At 47.2% G+C, this 13,793-nt stretch overlaps 2 non-coding genes across 2 annotated transcripts in view; both read left to right on the top strand.

Moving 5' to 3' along the window:
- Positions 1–12,838: 12,838 nt before the first annotated feature.
- On the top strand, positions 12,839–12,996 carry LOC125772764 (5.8S ribosomal RNA). Its single transcript, XR_007419617.1, has one exon. It is a non-coding gene; the product is annotated as a 5.8S ribosomal RNA (ribosomal RNA).
- Positions 12,997–13,705: 709 nt separating this feature from the next.
- LOC125772765 (large subunit ribosomal RNA) overlaps positions 13,706–13,793 on the top strand; it is a 4,180-nt gene continuing 4,092 nt past the window's right edge. The window contains exon 1 of the ribosomal RNA XR_007419618.1: positions 13,706–13,793. This exon is cut by the window's right edge and continues 4,092 nt beyond it. This is a non-coding gene — a ribosomal RNA (large subunit ribosomal RNA).

The following is a 13,793-nucleotide window of genomic DNA, read 5'->3' as shown; positions in this document are numbered from 1 at the left end:
AATAGCTCCGGCCACAGACATGGTAGCGATTAGTGGTGCATGGAAGAAATCTAGCCACAAGTGCCATCTACCCATGGCCAGAAGAAAGTGTGGCCATATCTTGGATACCGGCGGAGCTATGGGCAAATATGGGCCAAAAATGGTGCAAGTTGGACCAAAAATCCGAAAAAGTACCTAGGTAAATGCGATGGTTGTTCGTCGAATAGCTCCGGCCAGAGACATGGTAGCGATTAGTGGTGCATGGAAGAAATCTAGCCACAAGTGCCATCTACCCATGGCCAGAACAAAGTGTGGCCATATCTTGGATACCGGCGGAGCTATGGGGCAAATACGGGCCAACAATGGTGCCAGGTGGACCAAAAATCCGACCAAGTGCGCGAGGCGCTTTCGTGAATAGCTCCGGCCACAGACATGGTAGCGATTAGTGGTGCATGGAAGAAATCTAGCCACAAGTGCCATCTACCCATGGCCAGAAGAAAGTGTGGCCATATCTTGGATACCGGCGGAGCTATGGGGCAAATATGGGCCAAAAATGGTGCAAGTGGACCCAAAATTCCGAAAAAGTACCTAGGTAAATGCGATGGTTGTTCGTCGAATAGCTCCGGCCACAGACATGGTAGCGATTAGTGGGTGCATGGAAGAAATCTAGCCACAAGTGCCATCTACCCATGGCCAGAAGAAAGTGTGGCCATATCTTGGATACCGGCGGAGCTATGGGGCAAATATGGGCCAAAAATGGTGCAAGTTGGACCAAAAATCCGACCAAGTGCGCGAGGCGCTTTCGTGAATAGCTCCGGCCACAGACATGGTAGCGATTAGTGGTGCATGGAAGAAATCTAGCCACAAGTGCCATCTACCCATGGCCAGAAGAAAGTGTGGCGCTATCTTGGATACCGGCGGAGCTATGGGGCAAATATGGGCCAAAAATGGTGAAGTTGGACCAAAAATCCGACCAAGTGCGCGAGGCGCTTTCGTGAATAGCTCCGGCCACAGACATGGTAGCGATTAGTGGTGCATGAAGAAATCTAGCCACAAGTGCCATCTAGCCATGGCCAGAAGAAAGTGTGGCCATATCTTGGATACCGGCGGAGCTATGGGGCAAATATGGGCCAAAAATGGTGCAAGTTGGACCAAAAATCCGAAAAAGTACCTAGGTAAATGCGATGGTTGTTCGTCGAATAGCTCCGGCCACAGACATGGTAGCGATTAGTGGTGCATGGAAGAAATCTAGCCACAAGTGCCATCTACCCATGGCCAGAAGAAAGTGTGGCCATATCTTGGATACCGGCGGAGCTATGGGGCAAATATGGGCCAAAAATGGTGCAAGTTGGACCAAAATCCGAAAAAGTACCTAGGTAAATGCGATGGTTGTTCGTCGAATAGCTCCGGCCACAGACATGGTAGCGATTAGTGGTGCATGGAAGAAATCTAGCCACAAGTGCCATCTACCCATGGCCAGAAGAAAGTGTGGCGCTATCTTGGATACCGGCGGAGCTATGGGGCAAATATGGGCCAAAAATGGTGCCAGGTGGACCAAAAATCCGACCAAGTGCGCAAGGCGCTTTCGTGAATAGCTCCGGCCACAGACTTGGTAGCGATTAGTGGTGCATGGAAGAAATCTAGCCACAAGTGCCATCTACCCATGGCCAGAAGAAAGTGTGGCCATATCTTGGATACCGGCGGAGCTATGGGGCAAATATGGGCCAAAAATGGGTAAAATTGTACGGTCCAAAGCCAAGGGTAAATTTTTTTATTCCTCTAATAACTTCTAGCACAGACATTGAATCGGTTGGTGATGTATGGATGAAATGTAGCAAACAGTTGGAACTACCATAAAAATCTTAAAGATTGACGATCCAATGTATAGAACCGGAGTAATGTGCGATACTTGGTGAAAAATCGAGTGAAAAATTAGCTATAAACTGTTTTTGGCCCATAACTCGAATACTAGACATCGGAAGGGGGGGTCGTAGAACGATTTTTTGTTGCCCTATCGATTCCCTATCGAACGAGCAAAAGTTGTTTTTTTGACCAAAAAGGACCCCTACTCTAGTAAAAATTGGCCTGATTTTACTAGTCCCCGGTACCCGTACAGGCAAAATGAGCAAAATGCTCAAGTATGAATGGTTTTTGGCCCATAACTCGAATACTAGACGTCGCAGGGGGGTGTCATGGAACAATTTTTGGTAGCCCTTGAAATTATCTATCGAATGACATATACTGGATTTTGGCCAAAAAGTTCCCTAGACTAGTAAAAATCGCATCATTTTACTAGAGTCGGGTACCCTGGACGAAAAACCGCTATAATTGCGGTTTTTGGCTAATAACTCGAATACTAGACGTCGCAGGGGGGTGTCGTGGAACAATTTTTGGTAGCCCTTGAAATTATCTATCGAATGACATATACTTGATTTTTGGCCAAAAAGTTCCCTAGACTAGTAAAAATCGCATCATTTTACTAGAGTCGGGTACCCTGGACGAAAAACCGCTATAATTGCGGTTTTTGGCTAATAACTCGAATACTAGACGTCGGAGGGGGGTGTCGTGGAACAATTTTTGGTAGCCCTTGAAATTATCTATCGAATGACATATACTTGATTTTTGGCCAAAAGTTCCCTAGACTAGTAAAAATCGCATCATTTTACTAGAGTCGGGTACCCTGGACGAAAAACCGCTTAAGTTGCGGTTTTTGGCTAATAACTCGAATACTAGACGTCGCAGGGGGGTGTCGTGGAACAATTTTTGGTAGCCCTTGAAATTATCTATCGAATGACATATACTTGATTTTTTGACCAAAAAAGTTCCTAGACTAGTAAAAATCGCATCATTTTACTAGAGTCGGGTACCCTGTACGAAAAAACCGCTATAGTTGCGGTTTTTGGCCAATAACTCGAATACTAGACGTCGGAGGGGGGTGCCGTAGAACAATTTTTTGTAGCCCTTGAAATTACCTTTCGAATGATATATAGTGGTTTTTTGGTCAAACAGTGACCCCGAGACTAGTAACCCCTCCATACACAAAACCGCCTAAAAAGTTTTGGTTTTGCAAAATTTTGAAAAGTGCGTCAAAAAATTTTTTCAAAAAGTACCAAATCGTGATCAGAACTCACTATAGACCATAAAAGTGAAATCCGATGGTCATTTGCAACACTTGGTCAATCGAGAAAATTTCACTTTTTTACTAGAGTCGGGTACCCTGAACGAAAAATCGCTCAAGTGATGGTTTTTGGCCAATAACTCGAATACTAGACGTCGGAGGGGGGTGCCGTAGAACAATTTTTTGTAGCCCTTGAAATTACCTTTCGAATGATATATAGTGGTTTTTTGGTCAAACAGTGACCCCGAGACTAGTAACCCTCCATACACAAAACCGCCTACAAAAACTTTGTTTTGAAAATTTTGAAAAGTTCAAAAAAATTTTTTTTCAAAAACTACTAAAACGTGATAAGAACTTACTATAGACCATAAAAAGTGATATCCGATGATAATTTGCAAAGTTGGTAACTAGTAAAAAATTTCACTTTTTTACTAGAGTCGGTGCAACGAGAAAAAAAAAGTCCGTGATGGAGAAAAATGGCACGTTTTCCACGCCTGTACGCTTTCGTTTACTATATAGGGGTAGGTGAGCCAGAAGCATGATTTTGACTGAGTATGTATCTTTATGAATTGGACCCTTCTAAATCGATTGAGACTACCCCCAGGACGATCGGACGACTGCTTCTGGCTCAAAATGTGGTTTTTAGATTTTGATCGTCAATTATGCGAGAAAAAATCGATTAGAAGTAAAGATACGAAATGCTTGGTCTAAGTTGGGAAACGACTTCGGATATTTGTTGGACGTTGTCGTAGAAGGTCCGAGGACCAAGGAAAAGTGATTTCCAAGTGGATTTATGCACTATTAGTCGATGGTAAGATGTGAAATTAGTAGAACTTACCATACAGTTTGCGAAGTTGAAGCAATCGGTTGGTGAATATGGTACTGTCTGTCCAATTTGGTGGTTCGGAATGAGTGAAACGATGTTGATGATGGATAGACGTTCCGATTGCCCCCGATCGGGGAACATATAGTGGTCTTTAAGGTCCAAGTACCTATGTTTTGGTAAGCAGAACTGAGAGTTAAAGGATGAAAGTCGGCCATTCTAATATCATCCTATCGGTGGTTCGCGAGTTGTTTGAGGACCGGAGCAGCTCGCGATGAAACGGTCCTAGGGTATTGGTTATCCATCCAAGGAAGAGTAAATGCGATCCTAGATGTGTGTCGTTGGCCGTTTCTACCGGTATCGCCTATCGATGAGATATCGACGGGCATGCCTTACTCGAAAGTTGAATTCTAGGATCGATGGTCAAACAGACCTATGAGCGATAAACCAAACTGAACACGTATTGATGTCGGCTTTTCCTATCATTTGATGCCGCAGGTTGTTTAGGGACCCGGAGCAACTTGCGGCCGAGACGGTCCCCGGGGGTTTCTTTCTCCAAGGAGTGGAAACTATTAAGCAAGAGTTGTAGCAAGATACGATCCTCTGATGTGTCGTTGGCCGTTCATGCGGTATCGCCTGTCGATGAGATATCGATGGGCATGCCTTACTCTACCGACCTTCTAATTGAGAGTATTAATTCAGGGATCGATGGTCAACAAGACCAATGAGCGAAACCAAACTGAACACGTATTGATGTCGGCTTTTCCTATCATTTGATGCCGCAGGTTGTTTAGGGACCGGAGCAGCTTGCGGCCGAGACGGTCCCCGGGGGTTTCTTTCTCCAAGGAGTGGAAACTATTAAGCAAGAGTTGGTAGCAAGATACGATCCTCTGATGTGTCGTTGGCCGTTCAAGCGGTATCGCCTGTCGATGAGATATCGATGGGCATGCCTTACTCTCCCGACTGGATTACTGAGAGTTTAATCAGGGATCGATGGTCAAACAGACCAATGAGCGATAAACCAAACTGAACACATATTGATGTCGGCATTTCCTATCATTTGTCGCAGGTTGTTTAGGGACCGGAGCAGCTTGCGACCGAGACGGTCCCCGGGGGTTTCTTTCTCTAAGGAGTGGAAACGATAAGCAAAAGTCGTAGCAATAATCGATCACCTGATGTGTCGTGGCCGTTCTTGCGGTATCGCCTGTCGATGAGATATCGATGGGCATGCCTTACTCTCCTGACTGTTTAATTGAGAGTTATAATCAGGGATCGATGGTCAAAAAGACCTATGAGCGATAAACCAAACTGAACACGTATTGATGTCGGCATTTCCTATCATTTGTCGCAGGTTGTTTGGGGACCGGAGCAGCTTGCGACCGAGACGGTCCCTTCCCGAAAGATGGTGAACCGAGTCGTCTGGCGTAAAAACCGGACGACTCGAAAGGGCTTGACCCTTTCAAGTGAGCGATAATCACATTCTACGCTCAGTTTCGACAGCTACAAGGCAATCACTCGCTATGTTCAGAGCTAATACATGCAACATGCCGGCATTGTTTCCACCGACGCATGGATTCAAGACTGGTGCACTTATTAGTTAAACCGTTCGCCTCCGGGTGTTTCGAGTTCAAGTCTGGATGAGGATTGATCTTGCTGGTAATAGCTTGAGCCCCTGAATAAGGGGTCGAAGCGTACATCTTGAGACCATGTACAACATATTACCAAATCGGCCACCATGGGTTCGGGTGCAAGTGATGTAACCGTGAAAGATGTTGAGCAGCCCAACATCGGTTTACACACGCATAATAGGAAGGCAGCGCTGTCGACTGTCAGTCGTGTAAGAAGTGTGCATTATCGATCACAAATATATTGGTGATCTGTAGGTTGCGCATACACCATGCCCGGTGTAAAGTGCCGTGGTCCCCCCCGGGGGGCTGCATCAAACCGTTCGCCACGCGAACTACCCAATGGAACGAACTCGATGCATTTAATAAGAAGAAGAGATGATAATGAAACACGGTCGATTTAAGAGTTGAAAACGTTGAAATGCCTATAGCAAGTCTTAAGTTGGTGGTTTCGTTGTGCCCCAACAAATTGGTGCCTTACCCTACACCAAAGAGCCATTCAACATGGTTCAAGTGAGCGATAATCACGCTCTACGCTCAGTTCGACAGCTGCAAGGCAATCACTCGCTAAGTTCAGAGCTAATACATGCAACACGCCGGCATTGTTTCCACCGACGCGGCATGGATTCAAGACTGGTGCACTTATTAGTTAAACCGTTCGCCTCCGGGTGTTTCGAGTTCAAGTCTGGATGAGGATTGTTCTTGCTGGTAATAGCTTGAGCCCCTGAATAAGGGGCCGAAGCGTACATCTTGAGTAAATGTACAACATATTACCAAATCGGCACCGTGGGTTCTGGTGCAAGTGATGTAACCGTGAAAGATGTTGAGCAGCCCAACATCGGTTTACACACGCATAATAGGAAGGCAGCGCTGTCGACTGGTCAGTCGTGTAAGAAGTGTGCATTATCGATCTCCAATATATGAGCTCAGTATGACAGCCCAATTGGTAATCCTCGGGACCTCCAGAAAGGAAGCTGGATGAGGATTACCAAATCGAAAGTTGATAAGTGTAGTGGTACCACTTAGTCAACTTGTATCCCGAAAGATGGTGAACCGAGTCGTCTGGCGTAAAAACCGGACGACTCGAAAGGGCTTGACCCTTTCAAAGTGAGCGATAATCACATTCTACGCTCAGTTCGACAGCTACAAGGCAATCACTCGCTATGTTCAGAGCTAATACATGCAACATGCGGCATTGTTTCCACCGACGCATGGATTCAAGACTGGTGCACTTATTAGTTAAACGTTCGCCTCCGGGTGTTTCGAGTTCAAGTCTGGATGAGGATTGATCTTGCTGGTAATAGCTTGAGCCCCTGAATAAGGGGCCGAAGCGTACATCTTGAGTAAATGTACAACATATTACCAAATCGGCACCGTGGGTTCTGGTGCAAGTGATGTAACCGTGAAAGATGTTGAGCAGCCCAACATCGGTTTACACACGCATAATAGGAAGGCAGCGCTGTCGACTGGTCAGTCGTGTAAGAAGTGTGCATTATCGATCTCCAATATATGAGCTCAGTATGACAGCCCAATTGGTAATCCTCGGGACCTCCAGAAAGGAAGCTGGATGAGGATTACCAAATCGAAAGTTGATAAGTGTAGTGGTACCACTTAGTCAACTTGTATCCCGAAAGATGGTGAACCGAGTCGTCTGGCGTAAAAACCGGACGACTCGAAAGGGCTTGACCCTTTCAAGTGAGCGATAATCACATTCTACGCTCAGTTCGACAGCTACAAGGCAATCACTCGCTATGTTCAGAGCTAATACATGCAACATGCCGGCATTGTTTCCACCGACGCATGGATTCAAGACTGGTGCACTTATTAGTTAAACCGTTCGCCTCCGGGTGTTTCGAGTTCAAGTCTGGATGAGGATTGATCTTGCTGGTAATAGCTTGAGCCCCTGAATAAGGGGTCGAAGCGTACATCTTGAGACCATGTACAACATATTACCAAATCGGCACCATGGGTTCGGGTGCAAGTGATGTAACCGTGAAAGATGTTGAGCAGCCCAACATCGGTTTACACACGCATAATAGGAAGGCAGCGCTGTCGACTGGTCAGTCGTGTAAGAAGTGTGCATTATCGATCACAAATATATTGGTGATCTGTAGGTTGCGCATACACCATGCCCGGTGTAAAGTGCCGTGGTCCCCCCCGGGGGGCTGCATCAAACCGTTCGCCACGCGAACTACCCAATGGAACGAACTCGATGCATTTAATAAGAAGAAGAGATGATAATGAAACACGGTCGATTTAAGAGTTGAAAACGTTGAAATGCCTATAAGCAAGTCTTAAGTTGGTGGTTTCGTTGTGCCCCAACAAATTGGTGCCTTACCCTACACCAAAGAGCCATTCAACATGGTTCAAGTGAGCGATAATCACGCTCTACGCTCAGTATGACAGCTGCAAGGCAATCACTCGCTAAGTTCAGAGCTAATACATGCAACACGCCGGCATTGTTTCCACCGACGCATGGATTCAAGACTGGTGCACTTATTAGTTAAAACCGTTCGCCTCCAGGTGTTTCGAGTTCAAGTCTGGATGAGGATTGTTCTTGCTGGTAATAGCTTGAGCCCCTGAATAAGGGGCCGAAGCGTACATCTTGAGAGTAAATGTACAACATATTACCAAATCGGCACCGTGGGTTCTGGTGCAAGTGATGTAACCATGAAAGATGTTGAGCAGCCCAACATCGGTTTACACACGCATAAGGGGTTTATTGTTATCTGTAGGTTGCGCATACACCATACCCGGTGTAAAGTGCCGTGGTCCCCCAGGGGGCTGCATCAAAACGTTCGCCATGCGAACTACCCAATGGAACGAACTCGATGTATTGAAAGAGATGAACAATTAATAGCGAGAATAGGGGCCCGGAAGCAATTCCGCGGCCCTACGGTCGATTCAAGAGTTGAAACGTTGTACAATCGTGGATAGCACCTAGTGCTAATATGGTGAGAGATAATGTGTGAGGAAATTTAGTTTCCTAAAGTTTAGTTAGTGGTTTCCGTTGTGCCCTAACAAACTTAAAGTTGGTGGTGACCGTTACACCCCAACAAATTGGTGCCTTACCCAACACCAAAGAGCCATTCCATATGGTTCTAGAGAGAGAGAGTTGTGTGGAAATTTATTTCCCACTAAGCGAGTGTGTGTCTGTAGTGGAACGAATTCTGGTTGATCCTACCAGTAATATACGCTTGTCTCAAAGGTTAAGCCATGCATGTCTAAGTACAAACATAAATGAATGTGAAACCGCATAAGGCTCAGTATAACAGCTATAATTCACAAGATCATCCTACCACTAGTTACTTGGATAACTGTGGAAAATCCAGAGCTAATACATGCAACATGCCGGGACTGTTGCCCTCGCGGGTAGCTGAACTGGTGCACTTATTAGTTAAACCAATCGCCTCCGGGCGGCTTGAGTTGAAGTCTGGATAAGGACGCAGATCGTATGGTCGCTTGTCGACTGACGACAGATCTTTCAAATGTCTGCCCTATCAACTATTGATGGTAGTGTAGAGGACTACCATGGTTGCGACGGGTAACGGGGAATCAGGGTTCGATTCCGGAGAGGGAGCCTGAGAAATGGCTACCACATCCAAGGAAGGCAGCAGGCGCGTAAATTACCCAATCCCAGTACGGGGAGGTAGTGACGAGAAATAACAATATGGACCTCTCTAACGATGGTCCATAATTGGAATGAGTTGAGTATAAATCCTTCAACAAGGATCAAGTGGAGGGCAAGTCTGGTGCCAGCAGCCGCGGTAATTCCAGCTCCACTAGCGTATATTAAAGTTGTTGCGGTTAAAACGTTCGAAGTTGATTGCCCGTCCAGACACGTGACCGCCACGGGCGCCCGGTTACACGCCGGGGCCGTTCGTGCGCGCGCTCACGGCTGCGACTCACAATGGTGTACTTGGGCGTTACTCTGTGAACGAGTACCGTGCTACCGGTTAACTCCGGCACGGGCTCCTCATGGTGCTCAAGATACTCACATTTACCTTGAACAAATTAGAGTGCTCAAAGCAGGCTAAGACAAAGCGTCCGGCCCCCCCGTGGGGTTGGCGTTGGCCGAGAATAATCTTGCATGGAATAATGGAATATGACCTCGGTTTATACGATTTCGTTGGTTTGTCAGAAACCTAGAGGTAATGATTAACAGAAGTAGTTGGGGGCATTGGTATTACGGCGCGAGAGGTGAAATTCGTAGACCGTCGTAGGACCAACTGAAGCGAAAGCGTTTGCCATGGATGCTTTCTTTAATCAAGAACGAAAGTTAGAGGATCGAAGGCGATTAGATACCGCCCTAGTTCTAACCGTAAACGATGCCAATTAGCAATTGGGAGACGCTACCCCTATTCGGTGCTCTCAGTCGCTTCCGGGAAACCAAAATCGGGTTCCGGGGGAAGTATGGTTGCAAAGTTGAAACTTAAAGGAATTGACGGAAGGGCACCACAAGAAGTGGAGCTTGCGGCTTAATTTGACTCAACACGGGAAAATTTACCAGGTCCAAACTTATCGAGGTAAGACAGATTGATAGCTCTTTCTCAAATTTAAGGGTAGTGGTGCATGGCCGTTCTTAGTTCGTGGAATGATTTGTCTGGTTAATTCCGATAACGAACGTGACTCAAACATGCTAACTAGAACGCTGTCAGCAGTGCGCCTCCGGGCGCACCTGACGTTACAGCCGGGCGGCGCCTTCACGGGCGGTCGTCGGCTACGTTTGCCCTGCTTAGCGGGACAACTTGTGTTTAGCAAGCTGAGAATGAGCGATAACAGGTCCGTGATGCCCTTAGATGTTCTGGGCTGCACGCGTGCTACAATGTGGGTCGCAGCGTGTTCTCGCCAATAGGCGCCCCCATTCCGAGAGGAACGGGAAATCACTAAAATGCCCATCTAGTCGGGATTGGGGACTGCAACGGTCCCCATGAACCTGGAATTTCTAGTAAGCACTAGTCATTAGCTAGTGCTGATTACGTCCCTGCCCTTTGTACACACCGCCCGTCGCTACTACCGATGGATTATTTAGTGAGGTTTCTGGAGGCTTACCTTCCGCGGTTCCTTCGTGAGCTGCAGCTGGCATGGCTGAAGTTGACCGAACTTGATGATTTAGAGGAAGTAAAAGTCGTAACAAGGTTTCCGTAGGTGAACCTGCGGAAGGATCATTACTGATGATCGTCCGCGAGTGACCAACCATGGGCTGCCTTCGGTGTAGCTCGGTCGCTCGCTTGCTATGTGTCAGAATTTGTTGAAAGCCAACTCGTTCGTTGTACACTTTGATGGGTGACCATCACTGTGTCTCCGTGCCGTGCTAGATCCCCCCTAGCCGTAAGGCACTTTGAACGCCCCTTCGACGACGAGTTACAAGAGTGTGGTATGTGTCAGAATCTGGTGAAGCTTTCTGCATGTGATGTGCCTTGTGTGGATCCGTGGCCATTGCATTGTGTCTGGTGTGTAGGTACCCAGACACTTAGAACGCTTGCGCGGAAAGCAAACTCGATCGTTGTACACTTTGATGGGCAACCATCACTGTGTCTCCGTGCCGTGCTAGATCTCCCCTAGCCGTAAGGCACTTTGAACGCCCCTTCGACGACGAGTTACAAGAGTGTGGTATGTGTCATAATCTGGTGAAGCTTTCTGCATGTGATGTGCCTTGTGTGGATCCGTGGCCATTGCATTGTGTCTGGTGTGTAGGTACCCAGACACTTAAGCAAACTCGATCGTTGTACACTGTGATGGGCGAGCATCACTGTGTCTCCGTGCCGTGTAAGAGCTCCCCTGGCCATCAGGCACTTGAAAGGTCCTTCGACGACGAGTTACAATAGTGGTGTGTTAGATACGTCAGGTGATGGTATCTACTGTTGTGCAATACGTATCCGGCCACGGCACGGAACGAACGGGAACTGTGGTGCAGACATACAAAGAGTTAAGCCTATTAGTCATTAACTCTAAGGACGGGGCCATGGGGCGGTACGCAAAGGATACGGATGAGCGAGTATGCAGGCCCAATACTCAATAGCTCGATCCGATCCAAGCACATGAGTTGACTGCGGCGCCAGGTTAACCAATGTGCTAGATTCTATTTGGCCAGTAGAATCTTGTGTCTTATGCGATTTGATACCAAGACACCAGAACGAAAGTTAGTTGAAGAGTTATTAAACTCTTATGAAGTATGGTTGTGCAATCACAACTTATGACTTTAACCTATAAAGTGGATATGGACTTGCAATTATAACATGGAATCTCTACACACCCCATGAGCTCGATCCAATCCACGCACACGAGTTGCCTGAGTAGCGACAGGTATACCGATGTGCAATACGTATCCGGCCACGGCACGGAACGAACGGGAACTGTGGTGCAGACATACAAAGAGTTAAGCCTACTAGTCATTAACTCTAAGGACGGGGCCATGGGGCGGTACGCAAAGGATACGGATGAGCGAGTATGCAGGCCCAATACTCAATAGCTCGATCCGATCCAAGCACATGAGTTGACTGCGGCGCCAGGTTAACCAATGTGCTAGATTCTATTTGGCCAGTAGAATCTTGTGTCTTACGCGATTTGATACCAAGACACCAGAACGAAAGTTAGTTGAAGAGTGATTAAACTCTTATGAAGAATGGTTGTGCAATCACAACTTATGACTTTAACCTATAAAGTGGATATGGACTATCAATTATAACATGGGGCACACACCATGTTCTCGATCCAATCCACGCACACGAGTTGCCTGAGTAGCGACAGGTATACCGATGTGCAATACGTATCCGGCCATAGGCACGGAACGAACAGGAACTGTGGTGCAGACATACAAGGGCCATGGGGCGGTACGCAAAGGATACGGATGAGCGAGTATGCAGGCCCAATACTCAATAGCTCGATCCGATCCAAGCACATGAGTTGACTGCGGCGTCAGGTTAACCGATGTGCAATACGTATCCGGCCATAGGCACGGAACGAACAGGAACTGTGGTGCAGACATACAAGGGCCATGGGGCGGTACGCAAAGGATACGGATGAGCGAGTATGCAGGCCCAATACTCAATAGCTCGATCCGATCCAAGCACATGAGTTGACTGCGGCGCCAGGTTAACCGATGTGCTAAGAGAGTTGTTCCTGGGCCTTCAAAGTGACTTCAAAACTATCTTAGCGAATGGTGGCCATGGGCGTAGACATGAGCCACAAGTCACAAGGCCTGGGACTATTGGGTAATAAAGACAACTTAGTCAGAAAGTTAGTCTTTGGACGTACCACCGGGATTGTGTTACATTGGGAACCTTACTATAAAACCCTAGGCAGGGGATCACTCGGCTCATGGATCGATGAAGACCGCAGCTAAATGCGCGTCACAATGTGAACTGCAGGACACATGAACACCGATAAGTTGAACGCATATTGCGCGTCGGACGATTAAACCCGGCCGATGCACACATTCTTGAGTGCCTATCAATTCCTTGATATACAACAAACCAAACTTCAGGGTGGAGCGTGCCACAATAGAACACTATGGCGAGCAGCCCGTCTAGTGTCGTGGGGGAAACACGCTTCCACACTGTGCATAATGGCGTGCTCGGGACCTTTGTTGGGACCGCAGGGCGCTGAAAGTAAAGGGGTGAACCGCATAAATCGCACGCACGTAAACGCGCACACACACAAATAGAGTGAGACGTATCGTAGGATACCGCTAAGAGTACGTTGTGAAACATGGGGAAATTCAATCGAAAACCTCTTTGATGTCCAAGAATTCGTTGACCGTATCCGTCGTAATACTGGATCAACGTGCTTGGGGGAAAACGTCAAAGGGTTTTATAATAGTGGTGCATGATTAACCCATCGATGCCCGAGGGGAACATGTTGTCCAATACAATAGTGGTGCAGTTGGCTCGACATGCTCGGGGGGAGACATCGTGGGTCCAAGTCGACCAAGTCGACCGGGAGTTGTTGTTGAGAGATCGAATCAAAACGATGCCGAGCGGAACTCGTTGTCCTTATTGGAGTGATATTCGGACAACGTGCTCGGGGGGGCCATCGTTGATTCAAAAATGACCGTAAATTGCCCAATCCGTGTGTGTGTGTGTGTGAAGTGTTGTTGCGTATATATCGGTTCGCTATGCCCCGGGTTCGAAACGAATGGAATGTGACTGATTTTGTTGTAGGCCTCAAGTGATGTGAGACAACCCCCAGAATTTAAGCATATTAATAAGGGGAGGAGAAGAAACCAACCGGGATTCCCTGAGTAGCT

Source organism: Anopheles funestus, assembly GCF_943734845.2.
Source record: "Anopheles funestus chromosome X unlocalized genomic scaffold, idAnoFuneDA-416_04 X_unloc_108, whole genome shotgun sequence".
NCBI classification, from domain to species: domain Eukaryota; kingdom Metazoa; phylum Arthropoda; class Insecta; order Diptera; family Culicidae; genus Anopheles; species Anopheles funestus.
Note: the sequence above shows the minus strand (reverse complement) of the source record. Positions and strands in the feature narration are given on the sequence as shown.